Below are 18,697 nucleotides of genomic sequence, written 5' to 3'. Positions count from 1 at the left end.
CTTTTATTAGTCTTTGCTTCATTTGTTTGTGTATTTGGACTCTAATAGTTTATAAAATTTGAATTTGAACCTTCCAGGTGCTACAAATCTATCTTTATATTCATTCCGGCAAAAATCGAGTGGATTTCTACAACCCGTTTCAGTTCCTTTTTAATTTCTTACGTTTTACAACTAGTTACGTCACAACATTTGCACATATAAGGTCAAGACTTCCACTGAACATTTCTCAGAGTACGCCATAATTGTTTATCAGCAGCAGCGGTTGTAGTTAAAACTGAAAATATGTCCAAACTTTGAGCTGATTACCTAAAATGTTCAGTTGTTGGTTGAACGGGACAGAGCAGCACAGTTAACAACCTGGAGGGGGCGGGGCGTGAAGTGGCTCATGTGCATTTAAAGGGCCAGCGCTCAAAACCACCTTTCTGGTGTCATTACTCAGAAATAGGGTTGAAGATGGGCCTGTGGAGTTGAATTAATGGAGAATTTAGACCCAAGCATAGCATTTACTGCTTATGTAGACCACAGGGAAATGTTTTAAAATGCATAATTCCATTAAAAAAAATCCAAATATCACCCCTTTAAGTGCGAAATAACTTTGTTAGCATTAGGAAAAGATCACAGTGTGTGCACCAAAATAAAAATGTTGCATGACAACCATTATAGAAACAATGTAGCACTGATTATCTTTGGTTTGTCTCCTGTTTGTTGTCATTGCACTGTCATTTTTTTACATGCACTTATTTATATGATATATTTCTGTAAAAACAAACATGGGAAAATGACAGTGTCAGATCCCAAATGTAAATATTACTCGTTTCAGCAGCTGATCTATATTGTTTTTCTGCTGAGGTTGTTTCGGTTATTTAAGACATAGACAGGTAGTCAGCCTATATTTTAGGTATATATGTGTCCGTCACTTAGTAATGTATCAGTATCCCAAGTGACTACACACAACACTGTATATTTGTATATTTGATTCTCAAAGTGAAGCTACACTTTTTTTGCTCAGTTGTGGTGTTTTTTGTCACTTTCAGTTTCGATATATTCTGACAACAGGTCATGTGGTCTAATGAATTATTCCTCTTTCGTTGATGAAAAAAAGTCATAGCATACATTCCTGTTTAGGTTAACATAAACATACGTACCTTAATATGTTTTATCTTGTTGATGAAGGAGCGGAGTAAACCCTCTCCTCCCGCACACTTTTCTTTCTTTCTTTTATTTGTTCTATATTTGACTAAAATCTTGGATTAGTATCTTCTTTCAAATTTGACATGCGGATATTGAATTATACCCGTAAGGGAAGTTTTGTATAATTTGCTTTTCTAAATAAACAAACAATGGAGAAAAAAATAAAAAAGTTGTAGCCTGTTTAAATGGAAAATATCACCAGAATGCGCTGTTTCTTCTTCTCTATTTTATTATATCCAAGTGTAATGTAGCCTACAGCACCACCTGCAGCACAGGTTATTAACTCCAGACCAATTTATGAAGCGCATTTTAGTTTTTGTGACGTTTTTGCTTCAAAACTCACATTTTATAGGGATCACAGCTAACACCACTAACTGACTACTATTTTTAAGCAAAAACATAATAATGATACCTCCTAACAACCAAAATCCAATAACAAATTAATCGCACAGTATTACGTAACCCTTACCACTCTAAATGAACTATTTTTGACTGTATTAGAAACAAGATACGTGTTGAATTGAATATTTAAGTCCGAGTAATAAGTCCCTACATAAATAAATCAATCAGTAAATAAATCTTTCCTAACTGAGTCCTAAATGTAAACTTACCAGTGGCTAACATTAGCTCCCTGGTTAAAAAGCACTTAAACACTTGATACAAGCTAACTTTATCTCCACGGTGCATTACCGCCCAATGCCGCTCATATTTCTACTTGGATTTTAAGCAGTTTACACCTAATTTTAGGCGGGTAGTTGTGAGGCATTCTGGGAAAATACTGGCCCCAGTAAAGGGCGGTGGCTTGGAGGATGTCAACTCGCGTTACTCAAAAAAATACAGTTGATACTGCATCTAAAAGTTAGAGGATTGATGGAAATTTTTCCCGTATCTACAGTACACAATACTACTTTCCCCATGTCTCTTGTCTTTATCTCATTTTATGTCCGTGCACTAAAATACCCCTGAACTTGATATCCCCCCTACTCTACAATACATTTCTATCTTGTTACTGAATCTTTCTCTTTCCCATTTGTCTCCCCCTCTTGTCTCTTCCTCTCTCCCCTCCTTTTTTTCGTCTTTTTTTTTTTTTTTTTTTTTTTGCAACAGTTGGTGTGTGTTCATCTTGGCAGCGCTCCATAGCCTGTTTGATGTGGTTTCCAGAAGTCCTGAACTGCAGTCCCTGGCCACTCTTTCTGTCATCGGTAGACCTGCTGTCTCTTTAGCCTCCATTGACTCCTTTTAACCTCCTCCTACCTTCCTCACATTGTAGCAGCTGCTTTCTTTCTCGCTGCACATTTCTGCATGGAAATGATCTGATTCCCATTATTTGGTAGTAAACTGGATTTTGCTGTGGGCTGCATACACAAGCGCACTGTAACCCAACGTACTCTGCACTGCAAAAGATGTTCCCCGCTCTGTTCCAGACCCTGAAGAAAAATGAAAGAAGCCTACTATTTCATCTGTTGTAAATAGAAATTAGGAAAACCTAAATTTATGGTTCACTTCTAAATCAAGAGCCACCCAGAACTTATTTTTTCTTCTCAATAATATGCAAAACTACATCAAAGCTAATCATCTCTGTTGAACCCTTCTCTACCAGTGACCTCTACACTCTGTAATTTGAGTGATAGAAGACGGGGGGGAGGCAGAGCCAGAAAGATAGAAGCTTCAAACAGAGCCTCGTAGAGGACAGTCAGTGACCCTATATGGGCGCCTTTCCTGCATATACCAGCACGTTTAAAGGGAAACTGATAGGCAGGTGAAATATCTGCCACTTACAGAAAAGAGGCAGGGACTAGGGAGGGCAGACAGGACAGAATGGATATGGATTGGGTCACAAGGCTGACGAGGCCTTCCTAAGGAAATGAATATTCCTTGCAAAGTACTCCTGGTGACACTAAGGTCTAAGGACAAAACACAAGTGCAAAGGAAATCCATTCCTCACTTTTATTTGGCACACAAAAGGAATGGATCATAGTTTTTCCCTTCACAGAACACCTTTCATGCTGTATTAGGCTGTTTATAGTGACATTACACTGAACTTTGCTGTGTTGTTCTGACACCATTTATTGTTTTTTGATTCATAATACCAAGTGACAAAAGCAGGAAAGAAAACTCTACAATCCTTATAATCTTCAGTGTCAAGATTAATCAATCGACTTTTTTTCATGCGTTGAAGAGTACGTATATGTATCCCCTTTCACCCCAGGAGCACAGATACATATTATTGTCGGGTGGACTTCCACTTTGTATCAGATGAAGGCAATGCGGTAGAGGCAGAGCTAAACATGCCCAGGGGGCTGGAGTGAAACCGGTGTCTCATTTTCAGGGGCAAACAAACACATACAGGGAGCAGACATGGCTGTCACATCGCTCTTAGCTCCCATGTCACCCCCGAGGGCAGTGGGCAGGGGCAACCTCCGCGCCGCCGTGATGCCACTAAAATCTACATGTACTCACACACTGACAGAAATACATGACCAGACATGCAGAGACAGATTTCACAAACACAGACACAAATGTACAAGCATATGCTAAGTCTTTTTTGTGGCTGCAGGACAGTCTTTTTCAAATGGAGCAAAGAAAAAAAAAGAAGAAAAAAAAAAGATCTGTTGTTATACCTTAAGGTCCCTTTCCAGATCACCCCTTTGACCTTCCGAGACAAAAAGCAGCAGATTTAGTCCACAATCCTGACTCCATTTTTAACTTTCCCAGATTGATCAGTGATTGTGCTGGCGCCGAGCAGCTGTATAGCTTTACATCAGCGAGGAGGAGGTTTAGCGGTTTTCAATAGTATTTCAGGATATCCTTGCTGCTGCTGCTGCAGTTTTTGGCAGACTAACAGCTGCCACCAGCATTAGTGTACAAGCAGACACTTCTTAATGTTCCCCAGCCCTGGCCTCATGTGTCACATGGACTCCATCCAGCCTAACCCAGTTGCCATTTACATTGGTTGGTTAAAAGCAGTGTGAGACCAGCAATTTACAGTATGCCTGGGGACTGTCCTTTCATTTTGGTTTAAGGTTAGTAGCAGAAATCTGACCAGCGGGGTCGTTTCAGTGCCCACAGAAGGCAAACAGTGTACAGACACCTTTCTAATTATATGCAATTTATTATCACAGATGAAAAGTGATTTATTACTTTTTTAACAATCTCTGGACCAAGGGAAATTAGTTACATAGTCCTGTTGTTTATAATTTGACAACACTGCCTTGAATTCACTGAGATGTAAAATTAATTCTTGCACTTGTTTTCAATGGGACTTTCATGTTTGCCTTGCTCACAGTTAAAAATCTGAGAAAAATACAAATGATTGGGCTTGGCTCAGTAACTTCATTGTGCAGGGAAAAGAAAGCCAAACTGGACGGGGTTCAGTGGTTTTAGGCCTTTTGAGGGTTTGTGTGTCAGGATTTATGTATTTAATTACACACTCATTCTACTAATGTAAGTGGGGAAAAAAGGAAAACGGATAAAAAACCCCATCAAGCCTATAAGCTCGTAGTTTCCCTCTTACTAGAATTTGGCCAGCGCTGCTGTTTAGCTCCCCTTGAACTGAGCTAATACTTGTCTATTCCGATTAGGATTAGTATGTGTAGCATGGACTCAGGGACCCAAGACGCGTAATCTAATAAATCAAGATAAAAAACTCTGAGATTGGTTTACAGAGAGCTCGGATTTACTATTGGCCATCTCAGAGAAACAGGGATTAACACAGCATTTGGTGCTTTAGCTGCACACCCCCATTTCTGTGCACAGGGTGGGAGAGGGAGGCAGTAAGGAGGGGTGGGGGAGGGGGAGGAGGGGGGGTGTAGGGGAGAGGGGCTGGCTGGGGCTTTATATTGCCTAACAGACAGCAAGTTAAACTCGCAGTGACAAGGTCAGGTTAGTTCTTGTACAAAAGGCTTTGTTCCATAGGCAGATTAAAGGTCTCTTTGACAGTTTTTACACTTTTGGATCATGTTGAACATGTTAGGAGTTAATCCTGTCTGTGAGGGGAAGAAGCCCTGTTGCCTCACGAGTGAGAGATAGGTGCAGAGAATGGTGAGCTTGTATGTGCAGAATGAGGAGCTGCACACTGAATAATAAAAAGATTCGCACATAATTAACATAGTTTACATTTCTTTTTTTGTGTCCACATTAGAGATTAGGAAGTACTTTATTTCCTTTTTAGTTTTCACCGTAATTTTCTGGATGTGTTAACCCAAAGAGAACCCGAGCGAATGCATTCTTTAAAGCTTAAAAAAAGGACGAAATAGCCTTAAACTGTATTATCATAATATTGAGATCATTTAGCCTTCATAATAAAGAGCCACTTCTGTCTCACATGGACAGATAATATTCATGATAACACCCCTGTGTAACATGAAGACAACCCCCCCTCTTTTTGCAGCTGAGGCTAATTTTTTTTCTCCCCCAGCTGAATCTCCAAATCAGAAAAGAAGCTGATAATTTAAGGACAGTTTGCATAATGTCTCTTTTTCACCGATAATAAAGCTGCTCTAAGCTGTTTACTGTGATGATGTGATAAAGGCTTTTTCACATTCACAAACCCTGATTTCAAAACCAGTTTATGTGTTAAAACTAAGACTAGTGGTAGAGTTGTAATATTTTTTTTTATTATCTGACTTGTTATCAGTTGGGGCATAGGGCAAAGCGTTTGTTCTATTGCCAGATAAAACGTCCAGGCTTGGCTTCTGTTGAAGAATCATGCATCAGTGACAGTTATCTATCTAGTGCAGCTCCTTTTCTGCTTAGCATTTTTCTGAGAAACAGGACAAAAATATCTCCACCTGATATTTGAGCTCTTTCTATTTTCTCTCTGATGCTGGGGTTTCACATAAAGTTTTACATATCAAAAGTGGAATGTTCTTTCATCTGCTTGCTTGTCTTGTTAAGCAATATCAAACACAGGAAATTCTTTCTACGTCCATGTATAAAGGTTGAAAAATCCTAGCAACACATCCCAGCTTGTGCAAAAGAGGCCTTTTCTTTCTTTCCTTTCTCAGGGAACTGTTAGTAATATCACTGGGCAATTAGCAAGGAAACGAGAGAGAAATGGAGAAGCCAATTACTTCTGCGAGTTAGCTAAAGGCCATTTTAAACTGTGTGCCCATGACATAATAATGTTTATGGTAAATATTATAGTTGGAGACAGTGAGTGCATGGCGTGAGAGGCAAGGAAAAAAAAGGCATCAATCTCAGATCGAGAATAATTTATTAAGATCTGAGATGCGGCAATTACGTGGAAAGGACCAAAAAGAAAAAAAAAAGAAGAAGCCAACTCTCCAGGAACCGCATACATGATTGCAATCTTGATTAAATCCCCCTGGATCTAATGAGTTGATTTTCTGCTGTTAATATTGCATTGGCTGATGATGGATTCGTTAAGATAATGGAACGAAGCTAAAATATAAATGACTCCCTGTCAAGGAGCAGATTTTCGTCATTTTCCGTCTGACACCTCCGCCGTGGGGATTTGGTGAGGCCTTTTTGTGTTTAGAACCATCAGGATCTGGAATACTAATTGCTCATGTGTGGACGCTTCTAATGCCTCTCTCCTCCTCTCTGCACCCCCACCCATCCTCCTCCTCCTCTTAGTAAATATCTCCTCCACATCTCTACACAGAAACAAAGAGACAGAAGCAGCTTCCTCTTTTTTTTTTTTCTTTTTTTTTTCATCTTTCTGAGTGTCTCATACTTTATAATACTAAGTTGTATTACATGATACAACAAATCATTACCCAGTTGAAGATATTTAACGATCAAATGATGAGGCCGGATATTTAAAGCTACTGTATAGAACACAAAAAATAGCAACAAAAAGAAAACATGTAAGCAATAGGCTTCTCTTATCGACCTGTGCTTTTGAGATAAATTAATAATGTGGTCTCCCTTTGGAGCCGTGCAGAGCAGCTGAGCCAGTCTCTCTGTGTTTTAAATGGTCTGTCACTTAGGTCAACTGGAGGAGTAAAACGTCCAATGCATAGAATATTGATCCCATATCACACATGAACCACAACACTACATGTATAATTTTTCTCTCAAGTGTGGCAGGAACCTAATGCAAAAAGCATTTGTAATAATCCCGAGGTACAATAAAGTGTGAGTATACACAGATAATATGCTATCGTTTGTAGCGGTTCATAAATCAGACTCGAAGCCAGGATATTCACACAATATGGACTGGTGAAGGGATGGAGGGTTTTAAGAGGTAGCTGAGGGATAATTTGTTTAAGATGTAAATGAGTACAGTTATACTGTGTGTAGTTCCATGTAACCCACTTACCAAAACTCTGACTTTTTCTATCACTGTCGTAATCGCTATTGTTGTCAAGTTTCATGCCTGGCCTGACCTTTTCTTTGTGCCGATGATGATATTGTTCTTTTTTCAGTGTGATATTCCCGGGAAACGCGTCTGATTGGGCCATCCCCAAGGGCTCTTTCTTCTCTGTGTCACTTTTTTTGTCCTTTAACATGGTTTTACTAAAAAGTCTTTTTTAATCAATCAAGGAGCAGGCAGAAAATAGGCTTTGTCATGCCTAGGCCTGGGGTCGTGTGATGCCTGCTCTGCCTGGTGACAGGTCTTCAAAAGGGATAAAAAAGAATATTTTGGGGGGAAAACGGGGGTTTCCATGGCACCGGCACTTGTTGCACATGGGCCACTATTCTTTGGTTCTGCATGAGATTGAGGTTTCAAAGGGCCGGACAACAAAAATTAGGAGAGGAGGGGACCGCGGGACTGTGGAGGTAGCTGCCCTCGAGCCTCTGACTCTGTCCTCTCCTAGGGGAAAAGGAGAATAGGAGTCCAAAAGTGACAGCACAAAAAGGCGCCATCAAGGTGCTGTCACATATGCATAAGTAAACGGCCTGGTTCTCACTTGGCTGTGTTTGTTAAAAACTTAGTGAGACAGAAACACAGCGGAGGACGCACAGTGCAGACCTATTCAGTGAGAAGTATATTCCTGTTGTGGCTTCCACTTCGTGTAATTAGAGGTTGTTTCGTTTACAATGAGGTCACGTAAACTTGTAAGTTACCAAATTTATGTGTGGGAAATGAAACCAGGAAACTTAGACAATAGATTTGCAGTCATTACAGCAGCGAGGGTTATTATTTTAAACTGTTCCGTTGAGTTGAGTGCCTGTTTGTGTGTTCCTGTTATTTCATTTCATAATAATTGAGACTAACGTGGGGTTTATCAGCTTAACTGGTTCAACTTTTACTTGGTATGAGCTGCTCTACGCCGTGCTGGTTTGCGTCACAAAAACTTCTGTAAAAAGGTAGTGATTACCAGATTTCATCCGCCTCGAATTCCTTGAACAGTGACGCATTCTTCTGTCTTTGTGAAATTGCATCATGAGGTCAAGGTTTTTGCGAGTCAGGAGTCCTTTAAGCAATTTGCAATAATTTCCATAGCATCATCACGACCACCTTCAATAACAAACAAGGTTACACACATGTATCGCTCTTTATACTCTTACAATCAGAACTCAACATGGTTCGGTGTCAGATGGCTGCAGCATTTTACACGTGAATAAAAATGGACTGTAAGAAATGGATCAATATTTAACATTTAAACATAAAAAGTAATGCATTTTCTGCGCCTTTTGCCACATTTTAAATATATATAGACGTAGCTGCATGTTAGAAGTCCTGTGTGTGTATATATTTATTTATTAATATATATATTTATTTTTGGAGGTTCTCCACAATGTGCTGCTAGTCTGTTTAAAAGGTTAAGGCAGTCGGGATATGTTCCTTGATGGGATTTTATCATGCTAGGCATGCTCTGTTTCCTGATGAATATATTAAAATTATTACTGTGCAAACAGAGTTTCTAATTACTGACCTGCTTGCCATTGTACTGTGCGTTCTGCATGCCCCCCCTTTTCTCCATGCCTTGTTTATTTATCTGCACCAGTGAATACAGAATAGTCTATGCAATGTCATTTCCATCCACATGAAAATGATTTTGAAAATGCCAATCTTGCCTATTATACAGTGTAATTACTTGTCTGCTTTTTGATTTTATCAAATCTTCAGCCAGTGGGAAGATACTTGAAGAGGCTAAACATCTTAGCAGAGCTTGTCAGCTGATGATTTGAAGAAGAAGAAAAAAAAATCCCCACTTTGCAAAAAGAATAATGTTATTTGCTGTAATATACAAAATCAGTGTATTTTATTTTGGAGATTAATCACTGTGTGCAATTCTTCTCTTCAGATTCCTCCATTCTGTCACATGAAACTCCATCCTGATACATCATACACAAGAATATAAAGTAATTTAAGACTGAGCTGAAATTTTAGGGACCGTTAATTATACGCATCCTGATAAAATTTCATCATCAGCTCTAATAACATTGCATCTTTAAGATTTTCAGATGCGTTCTCAGGGCTCACATTCCACTTTTTGTAGAAAGTATGTAAAAAATGGGCATATGGATCCATCTTGATGCATACTTATGTTATGAATAAGTCTCAGCTTGTTACCTTTGTTTCAGCTCAGCAGGTTTTTCAACTTTTAAGGCCAAAAGTGTTATTTTTTGACTCCATTTTGATCAGCACCGCCTCACTTCTGACACGTCATGCAAGTTTTGCTTTGAAAGAGGCGCCAACATACAGTACAGTATGTGAAGTGGGGGAGTGTCACCCATTTTACTGGAGCATTTGCACTACATCATGGAAAAGGGCAACCCTGTTGTTTACTTGTCTGCCTGCAATGTTGCACAGGGGGTTGATCAGGGGAGTTGATAGGAGCTGCAATTTAAAAAGAGGACACTGCAGCTCTGAACAAAAACAATTAAAGGAAAATGAAAGACGGCCCCCAAGGGTTAAAAATAGAAAATTATCAACATGCATGCTGGAATTCACTACCCCCACCCCCCCACACACCACCCTCAGCACCAGCAAACCCCCCCACCTCCCTCAAACTTACTGGGCCTGCATTGTTATGTATGATCAGATCTGCCAGTTCTTCCTCTAAGCTCCTTGTCACATTTTGACTTAATGAAGTGCAACTTAGAAGGGAATTGGGTTCATCATGCTAGTCGCACGATGCTCCCTTGTTGTAGCAAACAGGAGTGGCATGGGACCGAAGCGCTACAGCGCGAGTCGTTATCATTCCGGTCAGTCTGTTTAACACAAAATTAAACAAAGAACTAATTAGTGCCTCATGAATTAATAACTGCACTGTTGCCGAGAAGAAGTTAGGTTGCTGAGGGGAGATATAAAATAAGTAGGAAGATCAGGTTAGAATTATTATTACTTTTTCGGGGATGCTTGGGCTCTCAAGGTTAGGAAACTTTTGAGAGGATTTAAGAGTGACTCAACTGGTTCTGCCAAAGTCAGTTTCTGTCCTGATGTTACACTTCGTGGGTTAATGAATGTCACACAAGACAGAGCACTTTTACTTTTCTGTGAATCAGAGACAGATATATAGTCCTAATCCTGAACTTAATATTTTTAGCCATATGTATAATTTTAATACAGAGTGTTTAAGGACTCTCTGCTGCATTTTTCACATTAACTCCTTTTACTCTTTAGTCATTTTCTCCATGCCAATAGGTAAACTGTGCCATGTAGTTGTTGCTGTTGAGCTCCATTAGGACATGTATGCTTCCTTGTTTATATTTACGTTGGTGTTTGTACTTTTATTTTTAAAGTATATGAAAACTTCTTCCACCACTGCAAATACACAGGGTGAAAATAGTCCACTGGGTGTAAAAATTCTGCATTCAGAGTAAAAGTAGATAAATTTTATCAGCCAAATCTACTTTAAAAAGTAAATTAAATGGTCTCTGTCAGTATTTTACAAGTGTATACATGTTTATTTTTTTTAAAAATTAATTTTATTGATGTATGCATTTACTCCAAGTAGTGCATATGACTGAAGAGCAAAACGTCCTGTCTGAAAAATGCGTCTTTTGAGAAAACAAACAAACACTAAAAAAACCTGTTGTTTTCTTGCTCAGTGCTCTGTCTTTGGACTCTGCAAGAAAAGATGAAGATTTTTTTTTAGTTTTTTCAAAAAACTGCATTTTTCAGATTGGAGGTTTTACTCTTAAACCATTTATATATTCTATAGATGATCATATTACTGAAGTAACCACATACCTTTTAAAAGTAAACTTTTCATGAGCTCAGAGGAACAGGTTTTCAGCTTTGAGACATTGCCTTTTTCCTACTTGTCCAAAAGGGTTTAGAGAGAATGAATTTAACCTAAGGAGAAGACTTCTTCAAACCAAAAGAGCAACATTTAATCCATGAAGTTTATCACAAATATCAAAATCACCTCAGGAAAAATACTGTTTTCACTGAATGAACAAATGTGAAAATTAAGTGCAGACAAATATATTGGAGTAAAATGTGCAATATTTGGCTTTGAGATGTAGTGTAGAAGTAGAAATACCTCAAACTTGTACTTGCAGTTTATAGTATTGAACACTTTTACCGCTGTTCCAATCAGGCTTTACCTCAGCTGAGTGGAAACCTGCAAATACTTACATCAGTCTGATTTTACAGCTACTTCCTTTACTTGCCAACTTTAAACATATGCATGGAACTGTATTCTACAATAACTCCAATGGTTTCCACAAACTGCCCCCCCACCCCCACCCACCCACCCCCTTTGGCCCCTCCCTCTTTCCCCCCGAGCTGTGTTATGAGGCCTGGGTATCCGTGCACTTATCTACAGTATATCAAGAGGACAGGAGTGAACAAAAGTACACATTTTCCTTTTGCATCATCTGAAGGGTTGCTAAATTATGTCAGCTGCCGTAGATGAGTTGGGTAAATGTATGGATTTGTGGAGAACATGTATGTGCATGCATATATGTGGGAATAATCAGTGTCTGGGGTTTTTAATGTTTTCCCTTTGCTGTGCTCCCCAGATGAAGTGAGCCCCTGTATGGAGTGACTCCCCAGGAAGAGAAAACGAGGTAGGACAAATCCCCAACATGACTGATTACTGTCCCCACCATCTCCCCTGTTCATATCTACAACAATATCAGGCATCTTCATTAATCCCCATGGATCAATGTGTCTGGGGGTTGTAAAAATTGACAAATGACTTATTAGAATCCCACCGTTTTATTTTCCAACTGATTAACTCACAGCAATGTCGTACACTATACAGGCACACTGATGTATCTGTTTTCCAAAGAGGGCCTCTCTCTCTCTCTCTCTCTCTCTCTCTCTCTCTCTCTCTCCCTCCCTCTATCTCTGTCTCTCTCTTCTACTTGCCATGAAGAATCTATATAGTGTAAAGTGCAACCCTAACATGGTGTATTAAAAAACCTGCCAGACTGCAAGGACTCAAAACTATGTGCTCTTGACATATAGAAGTGTAATTTAGTTTCCTGACATAAACAGCTGTTTGGCAGTGCTTTAGCTGACTCGCAGGGCTTAAAATACAAGAATACATGAGCAAACACTGTCAAATAATCAGCTAGAATATGAAACGGTGCAAGTGGTGATGTTTTTTTTTTTTTTTAGTTCAAATTTTCAGTCTCCTAAGACATTATACAGGACATCAATAGTACAAAGTACACTGTTCTTTTTTATTTTTGTAAAGAAAAAAAGGTATCAATAAGGCCCACTGAAAGAAGGAAAAAGAAAGCGGGGGAAAAAAGTAGAATAAATAAAGTAAATAAGTTAAAAAATGGATAATAATAATGATATTGACAAGTTTCTACACATAGCCAATCACACTTTTAGGAAATGAGACAAAGAAAATTATGCATAAATAGAAATATATGTCTACACACAAAGTAGTATTTATAGTCATAGTACAAAGAGAAAAAAAAGTAAAATAAATAAAGTCAATAACTAAGTAAAAAAAATGGATAGTAGTAATGATATTAACAAGTTTGTACACATAGCCAATCACACTTTTAGGACATAAGACAAAGAAAATTATGCATAAATAGATATATATGTCTACACACAAAGTAGTATTTATAGTCATAGTACAAAGAGAAAAAAAAGTAAAATAAAGTAAATAACTAAGTAAAAAATGGATAATAGTAATAATATTAACAAGTTTGTACACATAACCAATCACACTTTTAGGACATAAGACAAAGAAAATTATGCATAAATAGATATATATGTCTACACACAAAGTAGTGTTTATAGTCATAGTACAAAAAACAAAAAAACAAAAAAAACAAGGAGCCTAACAGTACACATGTACATTCAGTATTTGAATGTTCAAATATAAAGGTTACTATGCACATAAGAGTAGCACAACAAGCGGTGATGTTTTAACACCTTTTTTTTTAATATAACGTACAAATTCACCTGCCTTTTTCTTCTTATTAGGTTGCACCGTCCTGTTAATTATAACCCTTTTACATCTGCTTTATGTCTAGTTGTTGTTGTTGCAACATCCCACATTGTAATCTTGACAAAATAATATAATTTTTCCACTATATGGCATTTATTACTGTGGCAGACATTAGACACAGACATGTAAGTACAGATGACATCCACCAAATTAACAAGAGTATAAAACCTTTTGTTGCTGATAAAAAATATGCCTCTGTACAATTTGACTCTCCAGAGGACACTAATGACTTGTGACTTGAAGAAACTGGGTTGCTTTTTTTTTTTTTTCTCTCCCTGAGATGAAACCTTCTGTGCTAATGATGTTAGCCGGTATGAGCACAATGCTGATGTGGGAGTCTGTCATGAGGATGCATACAACAGCCCTTGCCCCTGGCCTCCTAGTCAAGAGGGATCTAAACATTCAGAAGTGACAACGTGGGCTGTCTCATGTCAAACCGGAGACCCTTGCTATCACTGGGGGGTGGCATGGCTGTGAATTGAGGCGGAGGGCTACACCACACTCCTTTGTTTCTGGCAGTGTCACTCACACACCAGAAAGAAGACACACTCCTTGCATCAATCAGAGCCTCGCATAAGTGGTCAGTGCACCCCTACAACACGACGATGACACCCTACACAGATTCCCACATGTTTCCAATAACGAACAGCAACAGGAGGATGAGATCAGATTCTGTGCGGCCACATACCCTCATAATCAGAGTCAGAATCAGAAATAGGTTTAGTCGTAACATAAGACACAACATAAGATTCCCAATACACTATGTACTTTCTGTCTCGATGTTGCTGTATCTGCTGTTGAAATCTTGTCTGGACGCATAGTTGTGAATTTGCGGAAAAAAAATACACCTTTTATCAGTTCATCACAAGTAAACGAGTGAAGTTAAGTATGGTAGGAATGAACCGTGCGGCAGACCTTATATCCTGACCTACTGCAAGTCTTCCCTTTTCTGTCCATGTAAGACCAACAGAAGTGTAGGTAAGCTGACTCTAGATGTACATTAACACCAAATGGTTGTGGCGCGGTGCTGTCATGACGTTCCTCCTCCTCTTCTGGCTCCCAAAGACTCGGGTTGGAGAGCACTCCCAGAGCTGAGTCCCTCTCTTTGACGGTGGGAAGAAAATTAAACTGCCAAATTTGTTTTCATTGGTTCCAGCGACAATCTCGTGGGAATTCGGGGCTTTTAATCGAGCTCACTGAGCAGAAATTTGTAGGGCTGCTAACCAACAACTATGGTGTCTCCTATTTAGTTGTCTCTGGTGTCAGTGTAAGATTATATTTGATTGTTAAGTTGTGATTTGCTTAAAATCAGCATATAATGTGTGTTCTGCGAGAGCGGGTTCAGTAGAGGTTCCAACCTTCACTGAAATAGTAATATGTGTTTGATAATATAAACTCAGACTCACTTTGTTTTATGTTTTGTTGGTTTTTCAGGGTGTCTGTGTAGGAGGGCAATAACTAAATAATAAACACGAGTTCATTCAGTCATGGATGAAGGTAAATAAGCTCACAGATTGCCGTAGGAGAGATAATTTGTCTCACTGAGAAAAAAAAGGACAACAACTCATGAAACTCAATTTCGTTTTATTGTATCACTCAGTGCAGTATAATAACAAAAACGAGAAGCTGCCTTCATTTTCCACAGATTTCTCTTCTCTCCACTTTTCATCCTTTTAAATTTTTACTGTGTGCCTAAACAAGCAAACGCTACATGGAAACGGCAGCCCTGTGTAAATATTTATGATGTAACATCTCCATGTGAATAGACTTTCCTCTGAATCCATCCATCATTACGGGCATATCGTGAAAGCCCACCTCCCGGTGGTGGCTTAGGGCCTTAGGAAGCTCAGACAGGAGCGGCGTGTCCCCCTCTCATTCAAAGTATTTGTTTTTCTTTTGACTGGGGGCAGCCCAGCTGTGAGGGCATTTCATGTGTCAACCCCTCCGTTTTCATTCAGGGTTGACTTCAAAGCGCATTTTGGTCCATTGTTTCTGTGACGTGGCTGTTGGACCCGAAAATGCCCAAACAGAAAAATGTGATGTAGGTCAAATTACAGCAGTTGTGCCTCGGAAAAAAATAGAATTCTTATGGTCAAAACATAAAGCCCTGGTTACCGCCTAACCCCTGCTTTTGTGCCCGTTGTCCACATACCTCTTTATGTGTTCATAGTTGAGCTGAATGGAGGTAAGAATATGCCGAATAAAAGGGTTGTAGTTCAGGATTCTTGGCAGAAAATCAATATTTTAACTTTAATTCTTTCTGTGCTGCTTTGTCCCTAAATCATAACAGTCCTCGGGAACAAAATGTCAAAAAGCTTACCGCTGTAGATGTGTTATAAATTATATTAGACAGGAAACTCCTTTATTTTTAGGTTATTTGCTTCGGCAAGTGTGAATGAGACTTAAGGACAGATACAGAGTATTAGTGCTGTTGGGGCTTGTGCATGCACAGTTCTTTGACTTGTGCAATTGTTTGACATGTGAAGCATGTCTTCATTTGGTACAAACAAAGTGGGATGAAGGATCTGTTGTATTTTTTCAAACTCGGCACTTTGAGAATGCAAAGGTGCAGCAGATTTATGAGGTTGAGTGTTTGCAAAAGTAGGTAAGTCCACTGCCTTACCTAAGTGGATTACAAGGTTTTAGGCTTTTCTCCTTGCACAACTTATTGGCAGAAAACAGGCGTTGCAGACGTTAGCGAAATATTGCCACCCAGACTCTCGTAACATTATCATTAGCCACGGAGGATTGCTGAAATGTGATTAATACATCATCATTTTGACAGACTGAGCCTGAAAAGGTAATATGGATTATTACAATGGTTGTTGAACTCAATACCGCCATCCAAGTTTATCCATTTATCTGCAATGATGAGAGTCCTTTGTGTTGTGTAGCATTGTAACATCTATCTAAATAACAAAAGATATCTCTCCCATACACAGTTGTCATGCTGTTAATATTCAGCCCATGCTACAATGCACATGGGAAAGGAGTTCTGAGACAAAACTTGACTCAGACCGAGGGAAAAGTCCATAGAACATTATGAGCATTATAAATCGATGTTCAAGCCTCCAGCACTGGACACTTTTTCCTCAGCTTTGGTATCTGATTACCTTCAAACAAAAATATTGCCTCTGTATTGTTCACTTACAACTGGTTGAGTGCTGAGTGATGTAATTCACTCTCTAAGAGCTATTTTTTCTTTCTTTGTTTATACACCTTGTGTGTGTTTCATTTAGTCGGCCTTGGATGATACACGTTGAATAAATGCCATTTTTCTGTCGTTTCAAGTGCCTCTTTTCTCTCTGTGGATCCATTCAAGCTTTCAATACCTTTTCTCCCCCTCTCTTCTCCTGTCTCTTTTTTCCACGAGCAGGAGGGTTTTACTTTACTCCTTTGTCATCCTAATTGATTGCATTAACCTTTTGAGTATTGAATTTCCTGTGCATCACGCCGAGCACAATGTGGAATATTATCATAATCCTTCCAAGTAATGGACACAGGGCAATCAACAATGCTTTAGGAAAAGTACATCTTTGAAAGATGGAGCATCATATTATTTTCAGTCCAAAGACTGGATAGGGTAAGACTGGTGAGCTTTGAGAAACTTTGTCAATAAGTGTTCTTTTTTTTTTCTCCTTATTGTTTTAAATCTATATATGAAACCTGGAGAGGTGACTGCCCACTGCTGTGTTGTGTGAAAGGTTCAGTGATCCCCCTTTCTACATGAAAACAATAGTCATTCAATTCTTTGTGTTCATGTTTTAAGTCTTATTTTGCATATCATAAATTATCTAGCAGCTCCAGCAGCTTGTAGTAAATACTTTAACTGTTTGGAGTTTTATGTAGATTTCTCATGACTGTAAAATGTCTAACAATAGACACTTTCTACAGTTTAGGGGACTTTCTGAAAGGAACTACCCAGCAGGGAGCCTTAAAGCTGCGTATGACTTTCATCACCACTTTTTCATCATATCTGTAAAACCTGAGTCATAGCTTTAGTATCATGAATCCGTAAGTCTTTCCGTTATTACGCACCTGAATCTTTTCTCTCACGGTGAACAATTTCGAACTGTACTCCACCGTAAACAGTCCATTTGTTTACAGAGCCGGTAGGTCACTCGGGTATTTTCAAAAATTTGTCGTAACTTTGAGCTCCACGCAGCTGCAATAGCAAGAGACAGTGAAGCCGTTTCCGTGTTTGTTGCCGCTCCATGGATTTGCCGTTTATGGTGGCGTACACTTCCAAATTGTTCACCGTGAGGGAAGAGATTCAGGTGCGTAATCACAGAAAGACTTATGGATTCATGATACTTAGGCTATGACTCAGGTTTTACAGATTTGATTAAAAATTGGTAACAAAAACCTCGTGCAGCTTTAACAATGGTACGACAGTGAAAAAACAACATATACATGAATGCAACAGTAAAATGAATTCAAAAACAGTAGATCTAATGGTAAAATATTGACAGAGATCATATATTGCAAGTTTTCATACGATAACTTAAGCCGATTAGACCTAATGTAATGTAGGCACTTACTACTTCTTCTGCTACTAGTATTTTTCTTAATATAATGATCAAGAAGCCATAACTTTCTGCAGAGGCTTTCTCAGGTGAACTGCAGTCAGCTGTGTATATTGGTGTCACCAGTACACAGATAAGGATAGTGACATGCTGTACTACTTCCTTGTTTTTCAGTCCGATCCACTTCGATGTAATCTTTAATTTCTGCAATCCTGTTTTCTGAGTTCCTTCATGCTGTGGTGGACAAATAAGCTGAAAAGAAATTAAAGGAAAAAGTGGATTTTAATATTTATCTTTAACACGTCTGAATCCTATTGTAAGTCCTCGTTCATGTATTAGGTCAATAAAGCCTTAAATTCACTGTCAGTCAGTCAGTTTCGCTCCATTTTAAGGCTGTTGTTTATTTTGCTGTTTTACTATCTAATAAAAGGTATTTAAAAAATGGTGGCTTCCATTGCTGCATTCAACAGGCGTTTCTATTTGGACCAATCAGTGTGCACGAGGTTACTTTTAGTTCCCCTTGCACCATGAAACTCCCTTAAAAACTAAAATAGTCCCTAGTTCCTGCAGTGCGAACACACAAACAGGGGGACTTTCTCCAACTTTTCTCTTTTCTAGAACTGTATAATGGTTCCT

The 18,697-nt window shown here is 38.9% G+C and overlaps 1 long non-coding RNA gene across 1 annotated transcript in view; it reads left to right on the top strand.

The window, feature by feature from the left end:
* Positions 1–15,720, top strand: part of LOC115422232 (uncharacterized) — a 109,107-nt gene extending 93,387 nt beyond the window's left edge. Inside the window, exons 4-5 of the long non-coding RNA XR_003935811.1 lie at positions 12,079–12,126; positions 15,711–15,720. This is a non-coding gene — a long non-coding RNA (uncharacterized LOC115422232). The remainder of the gene's footprint in view (positions 1–12,078; positions 12,127–15,710) is intronic.
* The last annotated feature ends 2,977 nt before the right edge of the window (positions 15,721–18,697 follow it).

Source organism: Sphaeramia orbicularis, chromosome 7 (assembly GCF_902148855.1).
Source record: "Sphaeramia orbicularis chromosome 7, fSphaOr1.1, whole genome shotgun sequence".
Taxonomy (NCBI): Eukaryota; Metazoa; Chordata; class Actinopteri; order Kurtiformes; family Apogonidae; genus Sphaeramia; species Sphaeramia orbicularis.
Note: the sequence above shows the minus strand (reverse complement) of the source record. Positions and strands in the feature narration are given on the sequence as shown.